The sequence below is a fragment of the Solanum dulcamara genome, chromosome 1 (genome assembly GCF_947179165.1).
Source record: "Solanum dulcamara chromosome 1, daSolDulc1.2, whole genome shotgun sequence".
Lineage (NCBI taxonomy): Eukaryota > Viridiplantae > Streptophyta > Magnoliopsida > Solanales > Solanaceae > Solanum > Solanum dulcamara.
Window position 1 is genome coordinate 53,343,358 of NC_077237.1, and position 11,236 is coordinate 53,354,593.

An 11,236-nucleotide genomic window follows, 5' to 3' on the forward strand; every position below is an offset into this window, starting at 1 on the left:
GAATTACCTATAAAAAAATATTACTTGAAATCAAGAAATTTAGTTAAAAGAGTTTTGGACTACATGGGTGGAAGAACCCATGGATAAACACCCACATAACTTAGAGTAAAACTTAAAGAAAATAAACATAATTTATCATATAATCAAAATACTTTAGGCATGAGAGTGGAAAGAATACTCTCATTGAAGCTTTACAAACCTGAAATCCAAAGGGTTACTCAGAATCAAAGAATTTAATGAACACTCTTGAATCCTAGCCTTTTCTCCTTGCCAGAGCGCTTTATGTACTACCCGGTGTATATGAATCACCATAATAGTATTTCTACACTACTAAGATCTAAAACTATATTTTGAGAATTAGTAAAGAAGTGTATAGAGAGAAGAGTTGCTTGAGAAAGCTTGATAAACAAATGATGAAATAAGGTGGATATTTATAGGTGTGAAAGAGGGACCTAACAATAATTAAAATAATTATAAAAAAAATCTAAAAATTTAATGGAAGATTGTGATGTCAAATGGAGGACTATTAATGTCATGGGTGATGTCAAATGGATCTAGATCTTTCCATGGTTGGTGAGATGAACCTTCTTTTAATAGAATACCCTTTTTTGAAACTAGTTTGAATAAGATAATTTCCTCATTAGGATTGATGTCTTCATATGAATTTTTTATCTAGAAGTTTACTTTCATGTCGTTCATAAATAAACTGATTTGGAGTATCGTACATTGAGATATGAGTTTTGTTCTACAAATACTCTATTTCGTCACAACACCATGTCTTGTAAAAATTAATTTATTTAACCAACTTAACCTTTGAAACATAAAATATGGTCTTCACAAAAGTTGTAGGTAATGATGTTGGGGTATTTAGAAATTTGAATCAAATAATTTGGACCATCCTATGAAATTTTATGTCCAACATACAGAAGTTGTATTATTTTCATCGAGAATTGGAACACCATATACAATGTTTTTAGGGGGTGTTACATTATCTTCCCCTTATGTCTAGGTTCATTGAATCAAACTTGGAAAATGTGTAACATCCCCTAAAAATATTGTATATGATGTTTCAATTCTCAATAAAACTGATACAACTTCTGTATTTTGGGAATAACTTTTAATAAGATGGTTCAAATTAGGTGATTTAAATTTTTGAATAACCCGAACATCATTAACTACAACTTTTGTTGACCATATTTTATATTTTGGTGGTTAAGTAGGTCAAATAAATAAATTATTGCAAGATATGGTGTTGTGACAAAATGGAGTATTTGTAGAAGAAATATCATATCTCACAATAGGATGCTCCAAATTGGTTGATTCTTGAATGACATGAAAGTCGACTTCTAGAGCAACAATTCATATGAAGACACCAATCCTAATGAGGAAGTTATCTTTTTCAAACGCAGCTCCGAAAAATAGTATTTCGTTAAAAGAAATTCCATCTCACCAACCATGGAAAGATCTAGATCCATTTGACATCACCCATGACATCAATAGTCTTCTATTTGACATCACCCATGACATCACAATCTTCCATTAAATTTTTAGATTTTTCTTTATAATTATTTTAATTATTGTTAGGTTCATCCTTCACACCTATAAATTCCCACCTTATTTTATTATTTTGTACATCAAGCTTTTTCAAGCAACTCTTCTCTCTATACACACCTTTACTCATTTTCAAAATATAGTTTTCGTTCTTAGGAGTGTAGAAATACTATTCTGGTGATTCATATACCCCGAGTAATACACAAAATGCTCCAGCGAGGAGAAAAGACTAAGATTCAAGAGTGTTTATTAAGTCCTTCGATTCTGAGTAATGTTTTGGATTCTAGGTATGTAAGGCTTCAGTGAGAGTATTCCTTCCACTCTCATGCCTAAATTATTTTGATTATATGATAAATTATGTTTATTTTCTTTAAGTTTTACTCTAAGTTATGTGGGTGTTTATCCATGGATTCTTCTACCCATGTAGTTCAAAACTCTTTCAACTAAATCACTTGATTTCAAGTAATATGTTCTTATGGGTAATTCTTATTTTTACTTAATAGCATGAATCATGGTTAAACTAATGATTATTGGTCTATTTTGATGCAACATGATTTCATATGTATGAATTGATGGTTTGCAAGTAATTTCTCTATTTATCTCTTTAAAGGTTCTTGAAATTCATGGTGGGTTGTTCAAAGCATGAATTTTTATTAATAGATTTCAAAGTATTTATGCATATTAATTTACATACATGTTTGCAAGTTGAAGTGATTTGAACCCACCTAGTTTTACTATGTTTTCAATGAAATTTGACTTCAAAACTTTGACTCCAAATATATGTTTATGAAAGCAATGTCTTTGATCAAAAGAGAGTTTCATGAAATAAAAATGATGAAATACTATGAATGATGGATTCTTTATGCTATAAGGAAAATTCTTACATATTTGATTCACTAAAAGTTTTAATGAGCTATTCCACCGAATGTGATAATTTGAATTCTCAAGCTATATGCTTTGACTTTTTTAAAGTATTAAATTATTCTGTGGAATTGACGTAGAACCGAATGGGTCATTGAGGTGGGATTCGGTAAGGGATTCCTAGTAGCAACCTCTTGTCTCATTAATTATGTGTCAACAAAGGAGCCCTTGTAGGCTTTGTCTAATGTATCCATGAAAACCCTTAAAGTTAAAGAAATGAATGAAGTTGACGGAGTTCTACCCGACAAATAGTCTCCCCGACCAATATATGGGGTTATGTTGGATTCCATGTAATGGATCGTATGGTCTAAAATGTCGGTTATGGTGATCTTCCCACAAAATGAATGTTTTAAAGGATATCTATATGATTTATTATGCATACATTAAATTATGCTCCATATTACATAAATATTTTAATATTTCCTCAATGTTCATGCATGCTTACATACTTAGTACATTCAAAGTACTAACGCATACTCTTTTGCCTATATGATATTACCATGTAGGGACCAGTGCTCCTCCTCGTTCTCATCCAAGTGGCTAGTTGATCTTTTGTTTGAAGACTACTTTTGGTGAGTTCCCATATTTCGGGAACAATACTCATTTATCTTTCTAGCATATGATATGTTGAGATCTTTAGACACTTAATATGGCATTTATTTCTATTATGATTGAGGGTGAGCTAGAGACTTGTCTTAGCCCCGTTAAATCTAAAGGTTAGAGGTATTGTTGGACATATGTAAGTTGAAAATTTACTATTATGATTTCTTCTTATTTATTTATTTTCATTACCTATGAAAGGCTAAAAGATTGCTAAGAGGCTTATTTGAGGTACTTTCAGGTTCCTCATTTTCCATGTCACGTCTAGGACCTAGGCTTCGATCGTGACAAAATGACATAAATACCTTTCATTAAAACTTGAATTCTTACCCTACGACTTGTTTTCTACAAATCATAGGAGAAGGGACGAGTCAGCAAGATGATTCATCCTGCAGTTCATCAAAACTTTGAAATCTCAAGGTCTTTTAAGTTTGCATATAATTTGTGTCTATGACTCATCTTTATGACTACAAGTCGTCGTTTGGATTCGTCCTGCAGGTTTCAAAAATTGCAAACTTGAGGGTCTATGAACTTAACCTATGATTCATGTCTATGACTCATTTGAAGGACTACAAGTCATAAACATGACTCATCCTACATGTCTAAAATCTTATAGTGTAAGAGTCTCTGAAGCTGTGTTATGACTCACTTTGAAGAATCATAGACACTCCTACGACTCGTCCTGTTTGATTCGTAGGGTGTCATCCAAGGTTTGTTCTAGATACACCCTTGGGACTCACTCTACAAATCATTCCTATGAGTCATAGAGAGCTGTATAAGTCGTAGAGTGACTCATAAACATGAGGTCATTCCAAAATTTTTGATGATTTCATTTAGGTTCCAACTTTTGGGGTCTTAAACCTTTACTTATCCTGACTCGATGCTGCTGTAAGATCCCGGAAATGTGGAAGATCCTAAACCAAGGAACAAAGGAGAAAATCTCAAAAAGTTATAGAAAACTGGCACCAAGACTTGACCACGGAAGCCATCACGGGCTGTGGTAAGCACTATGGGCTGGGGCGAGCAACCGTGGTAAGGATTCAGATGCTCAGACCTATAGTAAAGGGACCACGATGAGGACCACAAACCGTGGTGAGAACCATGGTTCATAAAGCCCTTCATGGCGACCCCTTCCTAAAGGCCTCAGAAAACATTCCAAGTCCAGCACCATAGACAACCACCATAGGCCGTGGAGAGATTCATGGACCATGGTGTGATCTGTGATAGTCACTCCTGCGAGTCCTCTTGTAAGACCTGCACCACGACCAAGTTTCATGTGTCGTGATGCTCTAAATGGACCATTAAGGTCTTCCGTGAAGAAACTTCAGAGACCTACCCTGCAGGCTTTTTGGAAACTTTTCCCAAGTAAAATACCACGGAACACCACCATGGGCCATGGTGAGCACCACGGAACATGAAGGGTCCTCGTGAAATCAGTCCCAAGCAAATTTTAAAAGGGATATTTTGGTCTTTTCTGATGTTTTAATTCAAAATGGTATCATTTTGAGGGTTGAATTCTCTCATCTAAAGACCCTAAACCTTCTAAAAACCCTCATTCTTCATACTTAGACTCAAGACACTCAAATCCTCTCTTCTCAAACTCTTCCAAGAACTTCAAGCCAAGCTAGAATTTCATCTCAAGGCATCTTCAAGTCTCCATACCTCCTCAAGTTTCATAAGGGATTTTATTTCTCCCAGGTATGTGGGTTTCATCCATGGGTTCTTTCACCCATGGAGCCCAAATATTTTCCTCAACTTGATATTGAAAATTCTAAATGATGAACTCTTATGGGCTTTCACATGATGACTCTAAATGCATGGGTTATGGTATATTTGAAGCTTATTTATCTATATTGATATATATTGACTCTCAATTTCATGAAATGAATGATTTTTTAAGGTTCCTATTGTAATTGGTTTTAACATGGATATGGTGGGTTATTTTTCTAGAAATTTTAATTAATGCATTTCCATCCTTCTCATGCATGCTTGCATTGCTTTTAAATGTATTGAAAGTTGGAGGAAATGAACCCACCTAGTTTTCTTATGTTGAAATGAAGCTGCATTGAAAGATTGACTCAAAATAAAAGTTTATGAAGTAGGAGTTTATGTTTAAGGGAGTCTTATAAAATGATTAAATAATGATGAAAGGGCTTCTTAGCCAAAAATTGATTCAGTGTGAAAGGACACTTCTAACATATTTGAATTAAATGAAATTTTTTAATGAGCTATTCCACTGAATGATGATTTGATGTCTAAAGTTATATAAATACTTATGTTATTATGATATCTAAATGTTATTCCGTGGGATTGACTTGACACCGAACTTACCATGTAGATGTGGACTCAATCTAAGGGGTTCTTAAGTAAAGTCTGATGTTGCATTAATTATGCGCCAACATAGGAGCCTTGTAGACTATTTAGGCTACTGGATCCACGATTAGCCATTAAAGTTAAAGTTAAAAAAATGTTTAAAGTTGACGGAGTTCTACCTAGCAAGTAGTCTCCTCATGCCAATGTAGGGAATTATATTGGATTCCATGTAATAGCTCGTATGGTCTTAAATGTCAATTATGATCATCTTCCTACAAAATGAATGTTTTAAAGTTCCATATGATGCTTTCTCATGTAATCATTCACTTATGCATATTGCTTATAAATGTCTTGATGTTCTTTATCATATAGTATGCTCACATACTTAGTACATTCAAAGTACTAAAGCATACTTTTGGCTATATGATATCACCATGTAGGAACCGGCGTCGCTCCACACTCTCTTCCCCGTGGCTAAGTTTGATCGTTGAAGGCTACCAATATTTGGTGAGTTCCTATGTTTTAGAAACAACATTTCTATCTTTCTAGCTTATGTTTGTACAAACTCTTGAGTTACTTTTGGTGCTTTGACTTATATATTGAGGGTAATCTAGGTACATGTCTTAGCCCCGCCAAGTTGTAACACCCCTAAAAACGTTGTATATGGTCTTCCAATACTCGACGAAAATGATATTGCTTCCGTATTTTGGGCATAACTTTTCATAAAATGGTCCGAATTATATGATTCAAATTTTTAAATAACCCCAACATCATTATCTATAACTTTCATGAAGATCATATCTTATGATTTGGAGGCTAAGTAGGTCAAATAAATTAATATTTGTAAGACTTGGTGCTGTGATGAAATGGAATAATTCTAGAAGAAAAATCATTTCTCACTATAGGGTGCTCCAAATTAGTTAATCCTTGAACGACATGAAAGAATACTTCCAGAGCTACAATTCATATGAGACATCAAATCCTAATTAGTAAGTTATCTTTTTCAAACATAGATCCGAAAAAGGATATTTCGTAAAAAGAGGATTCATCTCACCAACCATAGAAGATCTAGATCTATTTGACATCACAATGACCTCCATAGTCTTCCATTTGACATCACCCATGGCATCACAATCCTCTATTAAATTTTTAGATTTTTTTTATAATTATTTTAATTATTGTTAGTGTCACGCCCCGGGAGGGTACCCTAGGCGCGACCGGCACTCGAAAGCCATTTTTGGCCTTCAAGCGAACCGCCTGGTCTAGTCATACTTTCATTCAATCATATTCACTCAGTGGAGGACTGAATCATAAGCACACTATTCATATTATAAGGGCCGAAGGCCAAACACTATCAACTCATCAAAATAAGTATAATAAAAGCTATTCAATATAACAATCCAACCTTCCCACACTCTGGTCTATGAAGCCTCTATAACCATATAAGAGGTGCCAATGACAAGCCCATGTCTACCAACAAGCAAGATAAAGAAAGAAAACAAAACGGTAAAGAAAGTCTGGCATCCTCCGGAAACTAGGAGGGCTCACCAAATAGCTAGATGTGTGTAGAACTTCAACGGTGCATTGGTTGATGATCTCTGGTACCTGTCTTTGCATCATGAAATAATGCAGGCCAAATGGCGTCAGTACGTGGAATGTACGAGTATGCAAAATGGCCGAATAAAACAACATCAGAAAAGGATCAACCAACTCGGAAATCTCAACTCATAAATAAGTAACAATTTACTCAAGTGTCCTAAATCTAACAAGAAATGATTTAGACGGGACCAAATCACATGCCACTCAATTCAACTGACTCGGAGTACTATCCCGACCTAAATGGGAGTTTCTCTTATCCGACAACCATCACTTATGAGCCAGTGATAGTACAATAATCAGACGTTGTTGCCACGTCCGTCCATACTTTGCCAGGGTATGAACGCCTCCCTAATCATGGATTCCATCGATTAGTCAAGTCCTATTATTTCAAGATAATAAAATGGGAAACATCCAACTTTAACGGTTCGATCCCATGAGAAGCATCCAACTTTAACGGTTTTATCCCTACCTACGTTGGCGGCGTAGTTTTTAGGGTTCGAGTATGGACTATACTCTCACCCGCTTCGGTGCTCGATACTCCTCCCATGAATCCATGCTCATAAGACTCCATCCAATCATCTCAAACAAGCCCCCACGACTAGTTTCATTTAGAACCTTGCCGACTCATCAACTCTATCCTCAATTCAACTCAATCGAGTCATAATGGCAAGTCTCATTTAGGACCTTGTCCACTAGTCAATTCTATCATCCAATCAACTCAATCAAGCCTAAATTAGATATGCATTTATAACATCCCACAAATATAACAAACCATTCCTCTCCTCATTTTTCACCTCCTTAGGATTCATCACAACTCTAAGAATTTTAAACCAACAATTCAAGAGGAGTAACACATTTAAGGAAATTGACATATTCAACATAATTACATGATTAAGGAAATCAACAAAGCATATTAACAACCCATCTCCATCAACTCATGCTAACATGAAGGTTTTAGAAATTTCTTAGCTCAACAACATCAACACAATAAGAATCAAAGTAATCGGAGGCAAGGCTCATTCAAACATAAACCTATCAACAAACTCCATTCTTATGGACATCTAACCTCAAAAAAAGAGTAGGGCATATGGGTGGACTCAACCCATGCTTTGAGTAGCCTTACATATCTTAGAATAGATTCTTGAAGAAACCTTATTATTGGGTCTTCAATGGCAACTTGAAGTCTTGAAGCTCTAGAAGGCAAATCTTGTTGAAGAAGGATTTGGGGAAGAAGAGAGAGGCTTCTAGGGCTTTTTAGAGAGAGGGAGAGGTTGAAAAATGATCCAAAATGTTCAAGGCTTGATACATATATAATTTAGGACAATTACCAAATTTCCCTTTCTCTAAATTCTGAAAAATAGGCTAAAAATGCTCTTGACACGATAGTGGCGCGTCGCGCCACTGCAGCGCCAAGTCGAATAGGCTAAAAACCTGCACATCTTTTAGTGGCGCGCCGTGCCAGGGGCCAAACTACTGAGGCTTGTTCCTGGCGCAATAGTGGTGCATCGCGCAACTACGGCGCTAAGCCCAGATTTCCAGCAGTTGCAACCTAGGCCTGAAATTTCTGTCGTGCTAGTTCGTCTTAGGATCGTCATATCTTTTGACTCCAAACTCCAAAAATTACATTCTTGGTGGCGTTGAAAAAAAGACTCGATGACCTTTAATTTAGTAGGTCGTGGGCCATCCAGATTATCGTCTTTTAAAAGATAGGGTCGTTAGAAGTCGACCTCTTATACGAACTCGTCCTTAAATTTAGCCATGACAAACGTTTTGGACTTAGCTTGGTCCTAGGGGTTCTTTGTGACCCCACATCACCTCCAACACTATTCAATTACTCAAGGACTCATCTTAACTCATGCATATACTTCACAATAATAGAGTTTGACCCTATCCGAATACAAGAAAGGTCTGAATCTTAGGGAACAATTTTGGGGGGTGTTATAGTTAGGTCTCTCCTTCACACCTACAAATATTCATCTTATTTTATCATTTTGTTCATCAAGTTTTCTCAAGCAACTCTTCTCTCTATACACTTCTTTACTCATTCTCAAAATATAGTTTTAGTTCGTAGTAGTGTAGAAATACTATTTTGATAATTCATATACTCCGGATAGTAAACAAAATGCTTTGGAGAGGAGAAAAGGCTAGGATTCAAGAGTGCTCATTAAGTCCTTCGATTTTGAGTAATGCTTCGTATTCCAGGTATGTAAGGCTTCAATGAAAGTATTCCTCCTATTTTCATGCCTAAAGTATTTTGATTATATGATAAATTATGTTTATTTTCCTTCCAAAACTCTTTCAACAAAGTCTCTTGATTTCAAATAAGATTTTCTTATGGGTAATTATTATTTCTATTAATAGCATAAATCATGGTTAAACTAATGATTATTAATCTATTTTAATGCAAAATGATTTCACATGTATAGATTGATGATTTGCAAATATTTTCTCTATTTAGATCTTTAAAGGTTCTTGAAATTCATGGTGGGTTGTTTCGAGCATGATTTTTAATTAATGGATTTCAAACTATTTATGCATATTCATTTACATACATGTTTGAATGTTGAAGTGATTTGAACCCACCTAGTTTTACTATATTTTCAATGAAGTTTGACTTGAAATTTTTGACTCAAAATAAATATTTATGAAAGCAATGTCTATAATCAAAAGGGAATCTTATGAAATAAAAGAATGATGAAATGATATGAATGATGAATTATTTATGCTATAAGGACAATTCTTGCATATTTGAATCACTAAAGATTTTAATGAGCTATTCCACCAAATGCGATATTTTGAATTCTCAAGTTATATGCTATGATTATTTTAAAGTATTAAACTATTCTGTGGGATTGACTTAGCAACGAATGAGGCATTGAGGTGGGATTCGGTAAGGGAATTCTAGTAGCAACCCCTTATCTCATTAACTATATGCCAACATAGGACCCCTTGTAGGCTTAGGCTAATGGATGCACAAATAGCCCTTAAAGTTAAAGTTAAAGAAATAAATGAAGTTGACGGAGTTCTATCCGGCAAGTAATCTCTCCGGCCAATGTAGGGGGTTATGTTGGATTTCATGTAATAGCTCACATAGTATTAAATGTCGGTTATGATCATCTTCCCACAAAATGAATATTTTAAATTATATCTACATGATTGATTATGCATGCATTCTATTATGTTTCATATTACATAAATATTCTAATGTTTCCTCAATGTTCATGCATGCCTACATACTTAGTATATTCAAAGTACTAACGCATACTCTTTTGCCTACATGATATCACCATGTAGGAAATGGTGCTCCTCCTCGTTCTCCTCTGCGTGGCTAGTTGAGATTTCGTTTGAAGATCAGTTTTGGTGAGTTTCCATGTTCCGGGAATTTTATTTCTTTATCTTTCTAACTTATGATATGTTGAGATCTTTAGACACTTACTATGATATTTCTTTCTATTATGATTGAGGGTGAGCTAGGGACTTGTCTTAGCCCCGTTAAATCTAAAAGTTAGAGCTATTGTTGGATAAATATAAGTTGAAGATTTACTATTATGATTTTTACTTGTTTATTTATTGTTATTACCTATGAAAGGCGAAAATAATGCTAAGAAGCTTTTTTGAGGTACTTTCAGGTTCCTCATTTTCCATGTCACATTTAAGCCTTAGGTTTGGGTCATGACACAAGTCTTTAAAGTAGAAGGTATGGTTGGACAACAATATGTATGATGTTCAAATGATTCGACTCTTATTCTATGTGGAATCCCTTAGTCCCGTTATTCCTTACATTTTCGCTTATTTTTTTATCATCACTAATGAAAAGCTTAATGAATGCTAAGAGGCTTGGGTGAGGTACCTCTGATTGCTTTATTCATCGTATCACATCTAGGCCTTGGGCATGGATCATGACAGTTGTATTACCCCCGATAATAGTTGCACCAAGACCCTTAGCGTCTAGGTGAATTTTAGCATAGAGAATCCACGACAAGTAATTCTTTTCAGAAATATCAAGTGCGACAAACACAAATTTTGATAAATTCGACATGATAAAACTACGATAAAAAATAATAAAAATTAGACTAAAATAGACAGTGAGTGAATAAACAGTTTATTCATTTTCAGAAAGTAAATTATTTATATTTTTGTAAGTAGAATTTTTAGATAAAATATTTTCATTAAAAATAGTAGAATTTTTAGATAAAATCTTTTCATTAAAAATTAATCAACAATATAAATAATTCACTATTTCCAATGAAAA